The 21403-nt window shown below is 39.2% G+C and overlaps 1 protein-coding gene across 1 annotated transcript in view; it reads right to left on the minus strand.

Moving 5' to 3' along the window:
* LOC150087235 (ras-specific guanine nucleotide-releasing factor RalGPS1-like) overlaps positions 1-13884 on the minus strand; it is a 419169-nt gene extending 405285 nt beyond the window's left edge. Inside the window, exon 1 of the mRNA XM_090371091.1 lies at positions 13781-13884. The gene's annotated coding sequence lies outside the window, so the exon portion shown is untranslated. The remainder of the gene's footprint in view (positions 1-13780) is intronic.
* Positions 13885-21403: the final 7519 nt, after the last annotated feature.

Genomic DNA, 21403 nt, shown 5'->3' on the forward strand with positions numbered 1-21403 from the left:
TCTGTTTTATTAGCTTAAATTGGCATATTAACTTATTTTCTAGAGTAGCTTTATATTTCTATTTACGATACTTAGTTTAAAGTAACTTAGATAGAGGTTTTGTAGGTATTACTTAGTATTGGTAAGGATATCAAATCCATGTGTTTACCATTCGTAAATTGCCGCCATTGTTACGCGATACAAAATATCTCGAACTAGATAGCGTAAGCTTAATATAGTATATTATAGTATAGTACATAATATTGTCAATTAATCAGATAATTAATCTTGTTGAACTTCATTGTCAATTAAATTGTACTTTTAACTATACATATAACGACTTAGGTTACGTAGCATAAATAATTAATACTTAACTTGATACGGAAGTTATATAAAGGGATTTCATAGATAACACTCGATACTGAAACATAAATATAGCGTTATAACTATGTTGGGATACAAGTTTAGGGTTTTAATTTTGTACTGAAATTGAAATTTTATTGAAATTAAATCGAAATCATGACTCAGACCAGAGGAGCAAAGCAAAAGGCTCAAGCTAATGGGAGTGCTGTGGCTCAGGGGAGAACTGGGGGGGGGGGCAGTTGAATGCTGTATCACAGCCTATTAAAATGCACTACTTGCTTGATGTTTTGTGGAGCAGTCGGGTATGCGACATGATACTGCCATGGGGGATGTCTGTGTGTGTGTGTGTGTGTGTGTGCGCGCGCGCGATGCAAGGAGTGTAAGGAAATCAGGCAACAACTCAGCATTGTTATGGGCCTATATGAGAGCTTGAAGGACAGGGTGGATGCCCTCGAAGGATTAAAAGTGAGGGGCCCATCAAGCTCTCAGCTGCCCACACCAATGCCAGAGCTTGCACTTGGTCATCACACAACACAGCGGCAGCCCCCAAGGCAGAATGTGCTGGTCCCAAAGGAACTAGTAGTTGTTGGTGACTCTATTGACAGGGAAACGGGAAACATGCTTTGTAAAAAGGATAGGTGGAACAGGACCAGGGTATGTCTGTCAGGGGCAAAGGTTGATGAAGTTGTAGAGCGGATATCATCTTTTAAGGGCACAAAAGGTGATATAGTTGTACACGTTGGCACTAATGATATTAAGAGTAGGAGACCGGCGGAATTACTTAACAAGTACAGGTCACTGTTGAAAAAAAGCCGTGAATTAGGGTTGAATTTGAAAGTGTCTGCAATTCTGCCCGGACACGATAGGAGGGAGTATATGATGAGAGCCCTGTCGATCAATTCGGCCCTGGAAAGATTGTGCAAGGCTCAAGGGGCAGAATTTTTTTCAGCCTGGTCTGTACTTGTTAACGGGAGAGACTGCTTCTACAGGGATGGGATACACTTAAATAAAAAGGGTGCAAGAATGTTTGCTGATGCTATCGAGGCAGTGTTAGGTGGGTCGGCAAACTGCTAGATTGGGGGATACAAGGACTAATAGATTAAAAGTAGCCACTGGCAGAGGTGAAAGCGATTCTTGCACTGCTTCTATTGGAATGAGCAGCAGCCTGGAAAATAAGATGCAGGATATTTCAGAGACTGCTGGGAATCATTGCGGTACAAGTAAACACATGGGTTGTGTTAGGGTAGCTAAGAACAGGAAGAGGTGCATGTATACTTGCATATACACCAGTGCTAGGAGTTTGGTAAATAAATTTGATGAATTTGAGGTGCTGGTCAAAACATCAAAGGCAGATATTGTTGGGTATCAGAGACGTGGTGTCACACAGATATAAGGAATGCAGAACTGGAATTTGGGGAGTACAATTTCTACAGAAAGGATAGACAGGATAGGAAGGGAGGAGGGGCTATGCTATTAGTTAAGAAATACATAAAATCCAAGGAAGTGAAGCCAGTCGACATTGCTGGATAGTGCAGTGTCGAGTCAGTTTGGTGTGACATAAGAATTGGGAGATCAAAATTGAGAGTAGGAGTGTGCTATAGGCCTAATGACTCTGATGAGTATAATAAGAAACTGTACAGGGAAATAGAGTGGGCCAGTAAATCAGAGAGTCTTATAATGGGAGATTTTAATTTCTCAGATATTGACTGGAATTTGGGGGCCGGTCACTCACACACTAGCAGGGCTTTTGTGGATTTATTGGATGATTGTTTTCTACATCAGCATGTTCAGGAGGCAACTAGAGGGAGTAATACTCTTGATTTGATTATCAGTAGTGATTCTTCATGCATTAAGAATCTGCAGATAAATGAACCACTAGGTGGCAGTGATCACAGTGTGCTGAAGTGGGATTTACTCAAAAAGGTAACTACCATTAGGGGTAAAGGGAAGGGTTATTGCTTTCGTAAAGGCGACTACGATGGACTGAGACAGTATTTAAATTCTATACAGTGGGACCAACTGGTGATGTTACCAACAGCAAATTCAAAATGGGAAGCATTCAAAGAACTTATCTTGGAAGCTACTAGGAATAACTTTGCAGGGAATAACTTTGATATTATATACTTGGATCTTAGAAAGGCTTTTGATACTGTTGCACATGGAAGACTGCTGCACAAATTGGAGCAGTGTGGAAGACTGCTGCACAAATTGGAGCAGTGTGGACAAATTGCTGCTATGGATAAAGGAGTGGTTGAGGGGGAGAAGACAGAGAGTGGTAATCAATGGACACTGCTCATCGTGGACTAATGTTATTAGTGGAGTCCATCAGGGTTCAGTATTGGGTCCATTATTGTTTTCTGTATTTATAAATGATATTGATGATCGTATATCAAGCTTAATGTCCAAGTTTGCAGATGATACGAAGGTTGCCAGGGTTGTCGAGGACACTACTGACACTATGCTGCTGCAACAGGATCTGGAAAGGTTGAGCAGATGGGCTGAGAGGTGGCAAATGAAGTTTAACATTTACAAATGTAAAGTACTACAAAAGGGAAACAGCAACCCCAGAGCAACATATCAACTCTGTGGTACTACACTGACAGTGGTAGAGAATGAAAGGGACCTGGGGGTGGTTGTGTAGGCAGATATGAAGTTCTCTGAGCAGTGCAGATGGGCTGCAAGAGTAGCTCATGGTGTATTGTCAATGATATATAGGAATTTTTCTAGCAGGGATAAGGAGGTGATTATTCCCTTGTATAAGGCAATGGTCAGGCCACAGCTGAGTACTTAGTTAAGAAACACATAAAAACCAAGGAAGTGAAGCCAGTCGACATCGCTGGACAGTGCAGTGTGGAGTCAGTTTGGTGTGACATAAGCATTGGGAGATCAAAATTGAGAGTAGGAGTGTGCTATAGGCCTAATGACTCTGATGAGTATAATAAGGAACTGTACAGGGAAATAGAGTGGGCCAGTAAATCAGAGTGTCTTATAATATGAGATTTTAATTTCCCAGATATTGACTGGAATTTGGGGGCTGGATACTCACACACTAGCAGGGCTTTTGTGGATTTATTGGATGATTGTTTTCTACATCAGCATGTTCGGGAGGCAACTAGAGGGAGTAATACTCTTGATTTGATTATCAGCAGTGATTCTTCATGCATTAAGAATCTGCAGATAAACGAACCACTAGGTGGCAGTGATCACAGTGTGCTGAAGTGGGATTTACTCAAAGAGGTAACTACCATTAGGGGTAAAGGGAAGGGTTATTGCTTCCGTAAAGGCGACTACGATGGACTGAGACAGTATTTAAATTCTATACAGTGGGACCAACTGATGATGTTACCAACAGCAAATTCAAAATGGGAAGCATTCAAAGAACTTATCTTGGAAGCTACTAGGCTTTACATACCAACTAAGAAATATTGTTCAAGGTTTAGGCCAAAATGGATGTCAGATGAACTAATGAGGCATATGGCAGAGAAGAAAAATGCATGGGATACTTACAAATTAACACATGACACAGAAGCCTATGATAGATACAAGTTGATATGCAACCAAGTTACAAAGGAGGTTAGGCAGGCAAAGGCAGATTACGAGAAATCCTTGGCAAGGGATGCAAAGAAAAACAGCAAAGAGTTCTTTACTTATGTAAACTCTAGAAGGAAAGGGATGAATCAGATTGGTCCACTTGATATTGATGGGTCAAGTGTTGATGATCCTGCTCAGGTGGCTAACAAACTAAATGAATATTTTGCATCGACATTCACACATGAGGAGTTATTCAGCGAGGGGAATGCCAGAGGTGTATTCAACTCTAGCAGTAAGTTACAGAATCTTGAAATAACTGGGAGTAAAGTGGAGGAGAAACTGTTGAAGATAAACACAAGAAAGGCACCCGGGGTGGATGGGATCTATCCAGTTATATTAAAGGAGGCAGCAAAGGAAGTAAGCAAACCCTTAGCCATAATTATGAGAGCTTCCTTGGACTCAGGGGAGGTACCCATAGACTGGAAATGTGCAAATGTGACCCCAATTCACAAAGGAGGATCAAAGGCTGACACAAGTAATTATAGACCTGTGAGCTTGACTTCTGTTCCAGGAAAATTAATGGAGGCACTGGTTAAAGACGCACTGCAGGATCATTTAGACAAGACTTCAGTTATAGCTCAGACACAGCATGGTTTTGTTAAGGGGAAGTCTTGCCTGACCAACTTGATTGGATACTATGATGCAGTCACAAAAGAACTGGATGCAGGGAATAACTTTGATATTATATACTTGGATCTTAGAAAGGCTTTTGATACTGTTGCACATGGAAGACTGCTACACAAATTGGAGCAGTGTGACATTGGAGGCAAATTGCTGCTATGGATAAAGGGGTGGTTGAGGGGGAGAAGACAGAGAGTGGTAATCAATGGACACTGCTCATCGTGGACTGATGTTATTAGTGGAGTCCCTCAGGGCTCAGTGTTGGGTCCATTATTGTTTTCTGTATTTATAAATGATATTGATGATGGTATATCGGGATTAATGTCCAAGTTTGCAGACGATACAAAGGTTGGCAGGGTTGTCAAGGACACTACTGACACTATGCTTCTGCAACAGGATCTGGAAAGGTTGAGCAGATGGGCTGAGAGGTGGCAAATGAAGTTTAACATTGACAAATGTAAAGTACTACACATGGGAAACAGCAACCCCAGAGCAACGTATCAACTCTATGGTACAACACTGACAGTGGTAGAGAATGAAAGGGACTTGGGGGTGGTTGTGCAGGCAGATATGAAGTTCCCTGAGCAGTGCAGACGGGCTGCAAGAGTAGCTCATGGAGTATTGTCAATGATATACAGGAATTTTTCCAGCAGGGATAAGGAGGTGATTATTCCATTGTATAAGGCGATGGTCAGGCCACACCTAGAGTACTGTATACAGGTCTGGAGGCCTCATTTCAAGAAGGATGTAGAGCTGCTGGAACGAGTACAGAGAAGGGCAACAAGATTAGTGAATGGAACAAAGGGGTGCTCTTACGAAGAAAGGCTTAAGTTTTGCAAATTACAGTGTCTGGAGACTAGGCACCAGCGAGGTGATCTGATAGAGGTGTATAAAGCCTTGAATGGTTTAAGCATGCTCAATGCTGATGGGATTCTTCCTCTAGCTCAGAATAATCACCTGAGAGGGCATAAATTCAAATTGAGGAAAGACAGATGTAGGATAGACGTGCGGAAATTTGCCTTTAGCCAGCGAGTGGTTGGTTGGTGGAACAGACGTCCATCCCTTGTGGTGGAGGTTGATAGCCTAAATAAGTTTAAGGCTCAGCTGGACAGGTATTTTGAACGAACAGAGGGGTGAAGTGGAAGTGGGTTTTTTTTTTTTTTTTTTGGCTGATGCTGCATAAGCTTGCTTTCTTGCATCAAATGCCTCTACTAATGCTAATGCTAATGCTAAAGCTTGCTTTCTTGCATCATGTGCCTTTGCTAATGCCTACTAAATATTAATCTTTAATTTAAAAAAAAAAAAAAAACATATCATACATTTCAGCATACAAATTAACCTTTCATGCACTAAAAGTTGTCTAAATTAAGATTGACAGGTATTCCTGGTATAAAATCCCAAACTCGAATTAAAGACATGCAACTATAATTTAAGGGATGAGGCACATAGGATGAGCAAAGCATCCATTTGCACATAATGAGAGCAATGCCACATCATCCTTTGCCTGCAGATGTTGGTTTCATGACCTTCAAACATAATGGATTTTATGCTTACCACTTTCTTTACATTTTTACTTTACAGTGTAATAGAACAGTCATTATGTGATCTTTTTCAAAAAAGCAGATTGTTGTTTGTTATTTGGTTTTTAGGAGCATTAGCAACTAAGGCCATATTGCTCCGGGATATGCGGTGGTCATTCCCTGACCTTTCTGCATCCTCCGTACTTGATGGTCATGGGCTCAAACCCCAGTCTAATCAAGAAGTATGTGCTATGCACTGCTGCTCCTGCCCACCCGGCTACGGAGCACCACGAAAAAGCAGAAATAATGAATTAAAAAGTAAACAGCGGTTGTCAGGGCAGATTTTATTGTAATACACCATTTTATTGTAATACACCAACTGTAAAGATAACTGTAATACAGAGGTCCAACTTATACACAAAAGATATTATTAGTATGAATTTAAGGCAAAAAACTGAAGTTGAGTAATATATGAGATTATACAGTGGGGCCCCAACATCCGATGGCAATTCGTTCAAAAAAACCCATTGTATGTTGAAAATATTGTAAGTTGAAACCAATAACACATTGATTTCCTGTAATTTGTTCCCCAACAACACATAAAATAGGCATTATACTCCATTTTAAAAATGAGTGTTTTATAAAGATTTAATAAATAGTCATAAAATGTCTTAAAATAGAAAACAAACCATCAATTAGCATTTACCTTAGACTAAGTGTAGAGGAGCTGATGAAATCAATGGTCGCGTAATGGTGGTGGGACTATATCAAGCGTCAGGTGTCTTTTCAGTCATTTTTTTTTTGCTACTGGCAAAGAAGCTGTCCAAAGTGGACTGTTTTTTACAACTTTTTTGTAGCTTCCTGAAGTAAGAAATGACTTTGTCTTCCATTTTGCACTTCATGAGTTCAGTGTTTTCAATGTCAGGGTCTTAAACTTCTTAACAAGAAATGAGTCTTCAACTCTTCAGCTGACACTTTTTGGGTGTCTTTTTCTTCCTCTTCGTCTCCAGTGTCGCTCTCTCTGTAATTTTCTCCAACTCTTGTAGCTCCTCTGTTGTTAGCTCACATCCATGAGCAAGGTCCTCCACATCCTCTTCACCAACCTCCAGACCCATTGGTTTACCAAGAGTAACAATATCATTTGTCAAAGTACCATTATCTTCAAATCCATCAATGTTATGGATAATTAAAGGCCAGATGTTTTTCAAGGCTGAATTTAAGCACCTGGTGGAAATGTCATTCCAAGAACTTACAATCAGCCTCACATAATCCAGCATGTTGAACTGCGACCTCCAAAAATCTTTAAGGGCGACAGCATTTTCATCAGAGGTCGCTGCAAAGCAACTTGCAAACATTTTCTTGAAGTTTGCAATCACTTGCTGGTCCATTGGTTGAAGACAAGGAGTGGTCCTGGGTGGCAAACAATTGACTTGAACAAAGTCAAATTGGGCTTCAAGAGATTGAACAAAGTTGGGATCATGACCTGGCACATTATCCAGCAAGAGCAGTGCCTTCACATGAAGCACTCAAGGACAGAAAACTTCAAACTGCCATTCATTGAAGATATATCCTGTAACCCAGGTCTTCTTGTTACTGTGCCAAACACTACCAGCATGCCTTTGTTGACCTCTTGTTGTTTAAATACTCTAGAGGTGTTAGAATGATACACAAGCAAAGGCTTCAGCTTAAAATCTCAAGAGGCATTGGAACCCAACAGGAGAGTGAGCCTATCTTTCATAGCCTTATCCTTAGTGATTTATGTTTAACAAACTCTTGAAATTCAATTTTAAAGATCTCAGCTGCTTTTTTTTTTTTTTTTTTAATTAAATCAGCACTGGATGCCTCCTCCCACATGCCTTTCAACACTTTTGATATTCACCCTTTTTTGAAGCGCTCGAACCAGCCTCTGCTGGCTTTAAAGTCTTCAAAGCGCACAGAACAGTCACTGGTTGATGGAGTTTTAAGTTTCTGATCGTCATAGGTCTGAAACAATCGTACGAGTGACGTTCCATGTGCCACGCGTTGAACAATAACGTTCTTGAACAATAAAAAAGACACTAGTTGGTTGAGAACACTTGTACGAGTGATGTTTAGTGTGCCATGCATCCAAAAATTTTCACCCATGTATTGTTCCAGCTATATTGGAAAGCCATCGGTACCTGCAAATATCATCGGTCCTTAAAATTAACACTTGTATGGAAGGTATATCGGTTCCACAGAATATCGGATTCAATGTCATCGTAAGTCAAGGCCCCACTGTATATTTAACTGTTTATATATGTCAATTGACAATGAACTGTTATATATTTTGCCTAGGCATGAATAAGAGGAAGTACCTGAGAGCCTATCAATCACTTTGCCACTGGAGGAAGAACTGTGCAAGGCTCATGGGGTAGAACTTTTTCTTAGCATGGCCTGCACTTGATTACAAGAATGACTTCACAGAGATGGGTTACACTGAAATAGAAGTGATGCAAGAATATCTGCTTATACTATCAAGGCAGTTTCAAGGGTGGGTACACAAATGAGTAGTTTAGTGGCAGCCATAAGCAAAGTGAAATTGATTCTTTCAGTGCTTCTACTCAGGCATGCCAAAAAATAAGGAGGGGGGATTATAAGGCCTGCTGGGGTCTTCATGGGACAAGCATCTATATGGGCTTGTAGTAGGGTTAGTGAGAGCTAAACAGGCGCACATACTTACTTGTACACTAATGCACATTAAAATAAGTTTGATGGACTGTATCATTTAAGCCATCAAATGTAGCCATCAAACAGGAATATCAAGAAACAGTACCATTCTAACATAGGAGGATGCACAATTTGAATATGGTAACCACTTGTACAGAAAAACTTTTATCATGGAAGCAGTAATAATAGCAGATGATTGCAAACTAGTCATGTAATGTGCAAAATACACCATATTCGGTAAAAGCCACTCAGCATGAGTGGTGCCCATATATTATATCTTTAATGTTTTCTTCTTTGTGGTGAGTGATTGGCTACCTAGCCCAGATATCTGAGCTGCAGGGGACTGCTATTATCTGGTTTCCACCCTTGCCCCACACAGTGGCCAAGTCATGCTAACAACATTCCTTCAATATTACTAACTCATTTTATTGGGTTAAAACCTGCAGGGTGCCCATAGATACAGGATCATCGATAGAAAAGAAAAGGAAAGAGGATAGCAAAAGAAAGGTGAAAAGATAGAAAAGACAGAGGAGCAACAAAATTATTAGAGGGTTACTCACAAAAAAAAGTCCCACACTCAATAGACAAATAAAGTGGTGTGTACTATGAACAGAAGGCTGGGGGAGGGCAGTTATGCACTTGGTTAAGAAGCACACTGATCCTAAAAGACTACACACAATTGACATGTTTCCAGTGCAATGTGAGTAAGTCTGGGGTGACACACACACACCAGGAAAATAAGAATTAAAACAGGAATTAGAATATGTTGCAGGTCAAGTAACTATGATGAAAAACCAAACAGAGTAGATCAGTAAATCAGGATGTCTAATCATGAGGGATTTTAATTTTTCAGATACTGATTGGAACTTGTGGATTGGTTGCTCATGCAGTAGTAGAACATTTAAGGATTTAGCAACTAACTTTTCTATACCAACGTGTTAGAGAGACAACAAAATAAACAGTACTCTTTATCTGATTATCAGTAATGACTGTGTATTAAAAATGTTCAAATAAAGGAACCACTATGTAGAGGTGAGACCATGATGTATTAATATGGGATTTGTTTAATGATAAAACTACTGTAAATGGTAGATGGAAAGGATTTTGCTTTCACAGTGGTGGTTACAAACTATATACCACATTTACTACACTAACGGTTTTGCTACACTACAGTGATTAACATTGTTGGTTTCAGCAAGACAGGGCAATTTGTAACACATCCAATGAAACAATGATAATAACCAAGAGGCTTTTCTCAACATTTGAAGTGATAGTATTTCTAAAATTGTGGTCATCAATAATCTCCAGATTTAATGTTGGCTAATTATTATTCAATGGTTTGTTGAAGAGGAAAGTATAAAAATAATCCTCGTACATTACAGGAAATGAAAGCTCATATATAGAATAAAACTGCAATGCAGACATTCAAACAAAAGGCATTGCTGAATATGGAGAAAAGAAGATGGATGGATTCAAGAAGGTAGACATGTTCAACATTTATAATTTTTTCATAATTACTATAATGATAATTATAGTTATTAACTATAATTAAATAATTACGCGATACATAACTGATAAGTTAATGACACAAAAATTTCTTTTGGGGAGGCTCATGCGCTACACATTAGTAGCTTTTACAAATAATATGGAATTTGTCTATATCTCTGATCATGTATCATCAACATATGACAGTACATCTCCATAACAAACAAAATGTCCTTGGACACGTCAGTGCACCTATGTGCTAAGCAAAATTAAAAGAGAATATACAGATTTTAATTACAAATATATTGGTTACACAAATCTTGAATCACTTTCTAGTCATCCAGTAATCAGACTGCATTCAAATTGTAGGGGTGAAGAGTCACTACCAAAATGTAACCAAATTAATAAATATTCTCCCTGTATTCACTAGAACTGAATATTATGTGGTCTCATTTTGCCAATGGCAAGTGTTAATGGCATGGCGTAACATTTTTGTAACCAATTTACTAGCACCATTCGTATTATTTGGATGAATGCTTGTAAATTTATAAATATTTTATAAATTTGCATTTTTATTAAATTATTTATAACATATAAATTATACGCTTTCTTTCCCCAAGTGCTATTAAATTTAAAAAAAAAAAAAAAAAAAACACACACCTCTATGGTCATTAACAAGGGTATGAATTCTACTTCGCCCATCCATCCCAGTGTTAAATCATAAAAAAACATGCGTGTGCGCACGCACGCACACGCACAGTGGGGCCGTTTGACACTTCAGGGGTCCAGGACCCAAGTGTAGCAACTATATAATCATGAGCACTGAGCCACAAAAAAAGAAGGAAAATGAAGAATTACAGGGGAAAAGTAGACCTAGTGAGGCAATTTACTCCGGAACTCATGCTGGCTCTAGTTGCCACGAGTGCTATTATACATTAATAATCTTTATTTAACATACAAATTAAATTTAAAAAAAAAAAAAAAAAGAGGCTAGGTGCAGAAACACTTAGGCATTATTATGCAAGGGATTGTGATATTACCACAATCAATGATTACAGTTATTGATACCACTTACAGATTACGAACCTGAGGCGGACTAAATTCAAATCGAATAAAGCCAGTTGAAGAATAAATGTGTGGAAATTGGCCTTTAACCAGCAGGTGGTTAATTGCTGGAACCAACTTCCATCTGTTGTTGTAGAAGTTGATAGTTTAAATAAATTCAGGGAGGAAATAGACAAACTTTTGGAGGAAATGGATGTGTGAATTTTTTTTTTTTTTTTGGGCTGATGCTGCATAAGCTCATACACTTGCTTTCTTGCATCACATGCCTCCATTACTACTACTTTCTAAAATATTTTCCTTAAAATTTTCGATATTAATAGTTGGCTGTGTGCAACACATCATATCACTCACTGGCTGGCTGCAATGGTAACACAACTAAAAATTATTAATTTTTGAGTTAATACAACTAATGAAGTTGTTATAGTGGACTCTACACTTATGCAATAACAGTACAAAATGAGGTAAATATTTCCTCGCTAATTGGCACAAGTGTTATTAGGCCATTTTAGTTTTTACTGCATCGAGAAGTGTCAACAGTGGCACTTCAGTGTGCCCCCACCTTGCAACTGAATGGAGCACACTGTGCAACAGTGACTTTTTTTTTGAGTTGTGACAGTATTGCAGTGTAATAGAACCTTCTTGCTTATAATATCAGTTGGCATTATTTTAGTTGGCCACTACTGTATTTAAAATAGTTTACGTTGTTTTGTGCCACTTGGTGTTTTTTTTTTCTTGTAATAGTTTATCATTGAATGTTCTGGAAGGCAAACTTAAAGATGTGCTGAATTAATACGTTAAAAAAAGACTAGATATAAATTGTTACATATGGCATAAAGGTGAAGGTGGAAAAGGTTCCACTGAAATAGGATCTTGCCTACTAAAATAAGAAAAAAGCAGCTTCATGCCAATCCGACGATCTTGAAATTACCTTTTATTCAGACAACTTTGGGGGACAACAGAATAAGAAATTTATTATAACAGCCTATTTGTATGCTGTGACGAAATTTTGAATCAAAACCATAACACTCAAATTTCTTGTTGTAGGTCATACACAAAACGAGGGTGACTATGCACACTCATAATATAGGAAGTTATTAAAAGATCGCCAAAGTCTGGTCTGGTCTGGTCTGGTCTGGTATTCGTCCCATTACAATATGTTACATTAGAAAGACAGGAAATCCTTTCAAGGTGACAGAAAATTTTTCCCGATGCACTTCTATGAAATATAATGAAAATACTGATGCAGTGAAGTTCAACTTCAATGACATTGCTATCTTTAAAGCAGAAAAGCGGCATTTAGACTTTCTTTTATAAAACATCATACAAACAGGACAATTATAAATCAGTTAAGATTTAAAGATAGTAAAACAAGGAAACCTTTGCAGTCATTTGTAGATATCGAATTGAAAGAAGTTTACAAGAGTTCCGATTTTGAAAAAGAAGCACAAGTGCCCTCCATTGTTTGTTGAACAATAACACAATTCCCAAATATCATGCCGGTTTTCATAACATAACATGCCAATTTTTCTAACAGTCTGAAAGTTAATTTACAGAAGGATTAAATTTTTCTAATGGCTAAATACTTCCAAATTTTTTGCTTGTTTGTACACCAATAATTTTGTACTATCTTCTTGTTCTTAAGATTATTATTATTAATATTTATGCTTTACCACAATTATGTTCTCAAAGATTAAAATGTACTTTGTACATGTTCCTGAGTTTATGAATATACATAAAAAGGTTCTTGCTAACGTGTGTGTGTGTGTTTTTTTTTTTGTTCTACATCCAAATTACCTTCCATCTTTAGGAGACTCAAGTCACAAATTTTGAGTGTTTTTGGTGCAATTAGTGGCACAACTCAAAAGGGGGGGGATTAAATTTTCCAAATATTCTGGTTTCCCATAAGAGAATGTTGCTCAAGCCACCCTAATTTTGAGTACCACTGGGTATTATGTGATGAATCATAATTTATTTCAACAATCACAATCTCTTCAATTCTAAACAAACTAAATTTAAAAGCTAAATTTTTTATCTCGTCGATTATTTCAGAATTACGATTTTTGAGTTATGTCACTATTGCAGCCAGTGAGCGATATATGTGAAAGGTTTGCACATTTTAATTTTAGAATATGAAAACCATCTGCACAAAGATAACTTATAGGGTCCTGAGCTGGATATCATCATTCTTCTCTTTCTTGGTGATTCCCTTCTACTTTTGGCACTCGCTGGCGCTCTCTCTCTCTCTCTCTCTCTCAGGGTAACTCGGGAATTTTTTTTTTTTTTTTTTTTGGCTGGTGCAGCATAAGCTTCAGACTTCCTTGCACCATATAGCTAATGCTAATAATAATAAACAAAACGGACAACAAAAGTTTTATTCTGTTGAAAACTAATTAAGACAGCAACAAATCGCATATCATGTCACAAACGAAAAGATAAATCTGATACTCTGAATAATGAAATATTCTTACCTTCTCCAATGGGAAGCTTCCAAAATAAAAAAATCAAAACAACTTCCGAATACACCAGATGAACAGTTCACAAACCAAACTGAACACTGCATAAAAATTGTTTGCTCCCGTTAATGATTAGTGTCGTAACGATTATTGTTTATTTATTAATTTTTTCTTATTATTATTGCAAATTATAACAGACTAAGCTCCCAACTTATCTACCGTTTACTTTTTTTTTTCTTTATCTTTTTTTTTTTTTTTTTTTTAATTTTAAGTTAAAACACGTGCAGGAGCAAGCCCTGACGACCTACGAAGGCGTATTTGTAGCTGACAGGTAAGGTGACTCACCACTAGAGGCACATTAACCTGGAACATTCCATCTAGCAGAGGTAGTGTGCGTGGGACAGACGTATACATTTTGGGTATCCGTGTATATATGTGTGTGTGTGTGTGTGTGTGTGTATATATATATATATATATAATATCAGTTTTGCACACGATTTTATCAATAAGAAAATGAACCGCTAAGTATTCACTTTGGCTGAGCAAAAAGTTGGAACTGGAAATTACAAGGAACCCTAACAATTGCCAATATTAGGAAGGATGTAGATCAGCTAGGACGGTTGCAGAAAAGAGCAAAGAGATTGGTGAGTAAGAACAAAGGACGCCCTTACCTTACTCTTGGTTCCTTTCTGCAAATTGCAGCATCCTGAGACTAGGCCCTGCGAGGTGATCTGATTGAGATGTTTAAGGCTTTGAATGGACTAGACAAGGTCAAAGCTGATGGCATTCTACCTCTTGCTCAGACTACGCACATGAGGGGACATATACATGTATTCAAACTAATGAAGGATGGTTGCAGAATAGATGTGGGATATTCGACTTCAGCCAGTGGGTGGGAACAAACCTCCATTTGTTGTTGTGAAAGTGGATACTTTTAATAAATTCAAAGAAGAACTAGACAAACACCGCAACACCTGTCCGTATCCTCCAAGGTTTTTTTTTTTTTTTTTGCTGATGCTGTATAAACTTGCTTTTTTGTATCATTTGGTTACTACTAATAGTAATACTAATATAAATAAGGTTTTTTTTTTTTTTTTCTTTTTTAATTCAAAGGTTTCTCCAACATATACAAGTATAGTAAACTCTATAAAAAATCCGTGCACTCCAATTTGGAACACTTTAGAATCCGGCACGTTTTACGGGGGGAAAAAAATCAAAATAGTTATTAAGAAAGTAATTCGGCACTCGTATCAACAACTGCATTTGTCTGTGAAACCATTCAAAAGAGGGTGACGTTTCTTTTTTTATAAGATGCTTGCAGAACTATCTTGTACTTTAATCTGATTTTGCGGCCAGCAGGATTTAAACGGCGTAGACAATGCAATAGTCTTAATTTTCACAGTAGAACAAACTGGCCTTTGTAAGGAGTTACCTGTTTCCCTAATTTCAAAACAGATATTTCGCCAATAGGTTAACTGATCATTCGTTTAAAAGCTGACACTTTTATGGTAGCTTCATTGAGGACTAACTGGTCTCTCATCAGACAGCAAGTGGTCTTCATGCATGCAAACAAAACAGTTACAAAGAAATTGTTCAATGTGAATTGCCGTGCGATATACGAAATTATTAGAGTTTTCGAAGTTGTAATAAAGCTACAGCTCCGGTGCAGTACTATTAAAGGAAACTCATTACAAAGGCAAATCTATTTTGCTGTGAGAAATAAGACCATTTCATTATCCATACAGTTTAAATTCAGCTTGCAAAAACATATAAAAAGACAAGACAATCATTATAAATGTTTCTAGATGTGAATAAATTCAGTTGTTTGTGCTTGATATTCACTGAAACGTGCTCCTGCAAAAATGCTCAACCTCTAAGTATACCTCTCTAAAATCCGACACCTCTCAATCCCGGAGGGTGCCAGATTTCAAAGTTTACTGTATTGCATACCGGGTCTTATAGGTGTTATGCCTTGATTACGAATGTGTTCTAACTGTAATCCGCAACGGCCAAAACCAAAACAGATATTGAAAATTAATAGCCTGCAGATATGTAAACTTATAATATATGGAAATTTGACAGAGCCATATCGGTCATGTGCGGGTGTGCAGGTTGAGTACCTAAACCAAAACAGAAATTGAAAATTAATAGCCTGCAAATATGTAAACTTCTTTAATACGGAAATCTGACAAAGCCAGATCGGTCATGTGCGTGTGTGCAGGTTGAGTACCTAAAGTTTGTGGTTGACCACCACAAAGGTGCCTAATCAAGAGGAAGTAGCGCCATCCGGAGTTTAATAGTTTCCAAAATTTTAAAAATAATAAAAATTTTAAATGAGACTGATTATTCTTGTTTTTTCTTATGACCTGCGCGGTAGCAGAGTGGTTATAATCACCGCCCTCCCCAAACCAAGTATAAAAGGCCCATGTTCGAATTCCGTCAATGAGGCGTGGAACATTTTATGGGCTTTTTTTTTTTTTCTTTCTGTCCCCTCCATTTCATGATTCAATTAGTCGGTCTCACGCATTTATAGCAAGGAAAACTCAGAAACTCGAGTTTTCCGTCTGGTAAAACGTGGAAATCGACAAGACAACACAGGCAATTTATGGACATGTACATGGGCAGATAAGATAGCTCTTGAGTAGCCCTAATATAGCAGTTTCCTCTTTGTATTTACTATAATTATTACAGCGGTGTTGGCGGAGAAGTTGTGGATGAATGTGGCCATCGTCGTCTGACTCGCATTGTTTCAGCCAACCAGAAAGCGACAGTGGCACAAATCACCGCCGACTTCAACGAGGGAGATGCCAGAAACGTCTCCACCAAAACGATCGGGCGATCATAAGCCGCAGTAGATTATGGGAGCCACCGACCCACCCGACTCCCATTGCTAACACCACAACACAGGAATCTACGCCTCAACTGGGCGAAAGAACATTGGCACTGGACCTTAGATGATTAGAGACAGGTCTGCTGGTCCGATGAGTCCCGTTTCCAGTTATTTCGGGCAGACTGGAGGGTGTGTATCTGATGGAAACCGCACGAAGATATGCACCCGTCGTGTTAACAAAGAACTGTTCAGGCAGGTGGATGGTCGCTAATGGTCTGAGGTGTGTGTTCAACTGGCAAACGTTGGGACCTCTGGTACATCTAGACGCATCTCTGAAGGGTCCGGGTCACGTGTCCGTCCTTGGAGACTGTTTGTATCCCTTCATGCTCACCGTGCACCTACAGGGGAATGGGCTCTTTCAGCAGAACAATGGGCCTCCCCACAGAGCCGTGATGACTAGAACATGGTTCGAAGAGCATTCTGCAGATTTTACCACCATGGAATAGCCTCCCCATTCATCGGACATGAGCCCTGTGGAGCATCTTTGGAATGCTGTGGAAAGGTCCATTCGAGCTCTGGATCCTCCACCAGGAATGCGATGGAATTATGGACAGCGGTGCAGCAAGCATGGAGGGAAATACCTGTGGAACGCTTTCGTGAACTAGTGGACTGAACGCCTCGCCGCATGACTGCCCTTATACGGGCGAAAGGTGGGCCTATCCGTTACTAGGTAGCTATCCCATGATATTTGTTCACTCAGTGTACATTACCGTCTAAAATTTGTTTTCAATAATAAATTACTGTATATAAGAACCAGAATGATAAACATGGTCACGTTTATCATCTGTTTCTTTGGTGATGAGTGTAAAAAGATGCACAGTGAGGAATGGTATGGAGTGCAAAGTGTCACAATCAAACAACTAAAGATCTGATTGCGATGTATAAGGCACTGAAGGGATTGAATAAAATGAATTAAGCAGATTTTTTCTCACTGGTGAGTAAGCCACGAACCGGGCACACAAATATAAAATCTTAGGAAATACCAAAAGACTGAATCTCGTGAAGTTCACCGATGGGCAGCACGTTGTCGAACACTGGAGTAACTTGCCTCCCAATGTGGTCGAAATGTGTCATCTGCCACTCTGGGTTTTCCTTGGACATGTATTTTCTGTAGTTATTGGTCGTGATTACCTCGCCTTGGATGGCTAGCATAAACCATTCAGTCTTGGCGAAGCGTTCCGCTCGTCCGTCATGCAATGGATACCATTTTATCCAATGCATCTATGTGGTTCTGTTGGAGATCATTATAGTGTCTACCATGAAGTGTCTTCTTTGCCCATTTTTCTAGCTTCGTTTGTTCCGTTTGGGCGTGAGGGATCTCCTCGCTTTGGTTGAGTCGGGTGTGCCGCTTGTCTATTTTGCTTATGTCTCAGTAGAGTGGCACTGCGTTTTTCTGGAAGTAATCCTTCAAGTTCTTTATTGCTTTCTTCTATTGCTCGATGATGTTTTTCTAGCCCCTTCCTCCTTTCCGAGCTATGGTTAGTCTCTAGACGGCTGACTTCGAGCAGTGTTGGCGGCTCTTGGCCATCGTTGTCCTTGTCTTTCTTATGATCTCCTTCAGTCGGTATCAGTCCATTCTATGATCCCGAAGGAGTATGTTAGCACTGGGACTGCACAGGAGTTTATGGCTTTAACTGTGTCCCCTCCGTTCAGTGCTTTGAGCAATCTTCTTAGTCTCTGATGTTATTTTTCGGTCAGGCAGCTTTGATCTCCTTGTGCTCTAACTGCTGAGCCTGCATCATCTGGCAGATATTTGTAGGTCTCTCCACTCATGGTTTCGATCTCGTTAACAGTCTGCAGCTGGTAGTTTTGGTTGATTAATTTGTCCTGATGCAATCCGTGAGTCTCGCATTTGTATGGTCCAAATTCCACCCTGATGTTATTGCTGAATTCTTCGGTGGTCCGGAATAGCTGCTGGAGTTTCCTCTCGGTTGTCACGTACAGTTTATTGTCATCCACATACATCAGGTGGGAGAAGTGTACAGGTTTTTCCTCCTTTCTTTGAGGTTATATCCATACTTGCTGTTGTTGAGCATGGTGGATAGTGGGTTGAGTAACAGATAGAACAACAGTCAGTTCGGGGAATCTCCCTGAAAGATTCCTCTCCTGATGGAGGTCGGCCTGGTTGTAATGGTCTCAACCTTGATGGTGGTACTCCAATTTGCCATGTTTGCTTTTAGGAAGTTTGTTACTGTTGGATTGACTTTGTAGATCTTCAGCGTCTCTGTTAGGCAGCTATGAGGCATGTAATCGAAGGCTTGTAGTCGATTTAAGTCGTGTACAGGTTGCGGTGTTTCTTGCAGGTTTGCTCCATAACTACCGCATCAATAGTTAATTGCTCCTTGCATCTTTTGCTCAGCCGCTTGCATCCCTTCTGCTGCTCGGCCAAGATGTTCTGGCTCTCCAAGTGGTCTGATATCTTCTTGTTTATGCAGCTGGTCAAGATCTTATACACTGTTGAGAGACAGGTGATCAGCCTGTATTTCACTGGGTTTCTTGCATAGGCGTGCACACAGGGGAAGCGGGGGCCATGGCCCCCACTGAAATCTTGAAGGGGGGAGCCATCGGAAATGGAAATACTCAACATTACTTTGAAATTTTAGAAGAGGATTTACGAATAAATTTACCCTAATGAATGCTGTAGAGAGCAGATTTAATCAAGAAATAATCCTAGTAATCAAAGCTATGGGGAATCTCCTTGAATTAAATCTTACAACTGATTTTTTTTTTTTTTTTTTTGGTTAGTTATTGGTGCATCGGCTTCTGTGGCCATATTGCACCTCCCAAGGTTTTTGCATTTTTTACTCTGATCCAAGCCCGAGGCGGGATTCGAAACCGCGACCTTTGGGTTGCCAGGCAGGCACTTTACCCACCCGGCTAGCCCGGTCGGTTCTTACATCTGAATATATGGAAATACTCTGCGACTGTTTTCAATTATCTTTGACAGATTTACAAACAGAAATATCATTATTAAAAGTCACTAATCATCTAAACTGCAAAAATCTTTTAACCTGGCTTAATTATGCCAATCGATATAAATTATATCCAAATTTCACAAAAGTGACATACGACTTTCAGGTTTTGGGTGTTACAAGTTTCACTTCTGAACGAACTTTTTCCAAAATGAGTCATATAAAAACAAAATTAAGAAGCGTCATGATGCAAGAACGGTTGAACTACTTATTGCTTTTATACGTGGAACAGGATTTAACTGCCGTAGTCACGGTAGAAGTAATTGAAGAATTCGTCGCCTTTGTTCCTTCTGAACGTAGAATATTATTATAAAAAATAAATAAATAGACCTAAAAACATTGTAAACCTAAAAAGGTTGAATATTTATTAGTTACGAACTATTATAATGTATTTTGATGTATACGTTTTTTAAATAAATAAAAGTTTTAATTTATATACAAAATTGTATTTATAAAAATATATTTATTTAAAAATAAAATATTTTATTTTTATTGGGGGGAGGGGCAAAATATGGTTGGCCTCCTTCTTGTTTTAGGCTGCGCACGCCTATGGTTCCTTAGCCTTCACGTATATGATTCCTTGAGTAAGAAACGCCAGTGGTTGTAGATGTTATCTATTCCTGTGGTTCTCCAGTTGTAGGACTTTTGCCTGTTATATTTCTTCCTCATGAATATCCCATTCTGTCATCTCTTGTATGCCCTTGGTTTTCTTCCATTCTAGTTCTAACTAGGAACTCGGCTGTTATGTTTTACTTCATTGCTGCATATGTTGCCCCAGAACTCCTTGAATCGCCTCAGCTCGAGTGGTCGGTTGCCTTCTTTCCCCTCTCCTGTTGAAGAATCTTTGGTTTTCATCGAAAATCGGTTGTTTGTATTCCTCTGGAAGCGCTCTTTGTATCGGCATAGTCTCTTGTTGAGTGCGAGGAGGTTCTGCTTCAGTGTGTCTAAGTATTCTCCTGTTCTCTGAATTTTGGTCTCGTGTTTGCTGTGGATGTTGACTCTCTTGAGGATGCTCTTCAATTTTACAATCCACTTTTAACTCCAATTACCTCGTTGATACTGAGTCAATTGGCCTATCCTGACTCTTAGTTCTTCTATCTTCTGCTGAAGCCTTCTTTCCCAAGCTGGTAGGTCCTTCCCCCCCCCCGTTTCTTCTGCTACTAATCTCTCGTTTTACTTCCACTGATCCTAGTGGCTGTTACGACAGTACAGTATACAGCTGTCTGCGCGTGTAACACAGTGGCATCGTCACCGTCGTCCCCCCACACCGAGTGTAAAAGGCCCGGGTTCGAATCCCGTCGATGATGCGAGGAACTTTAATGGGCTTTTTTTCACTCCGTGGCTGAGTTAGTCGGTCTTAGGCGTAGATAGCACGGTTTTCCCCAGTAACTGGGTTTTTTCGTCCAGCAAAATAGGCAAATTGACGAGACAACACGCAATTTACAGAACCAAATACAGGTTAATGTAATCAATTACGGGTAACCCTAATATAATAATAATAATTACTATTATTATTATAGTACAGTATACGGCTGTGTGGAAGGCCTCCTGCGTTGCTCCGTTGTTATTGAGGAAATGTGGTATTAATCGCCGATTAAGGTGGTCTGTGATTTGCCACGGGATTCTACTAGGTCTCTGCATCTGTATAGCGTAGGTTTTTGTGGGATCCATTCCTTCGAATTCTGTTAGGGCTCTCTTCCACTCTGGATATCATGACCTCGTCTGTTTCCACTTCACCCTGAGTTAGTCGGTCTTAGGCGTAGATAGCAAGGTTCC

The sequence above is a fragment of the Mastigoproctus giganteus genome, chromosome 4 (assembly GCF_048544385.1).
Source record: "Mastigoproctus giganteus isolate SK-2022 chromosome 4, ASM4854438v1, whole genome shotgun sequence".
In the NCBI taxonomy this organism is placed as follows: Eukaryota; Metazoa; Arthropoda; class Arachnida; order Uropygi; family Thelyphonidae; genus Mastigoproctus; species Mastigoproctus giganteus.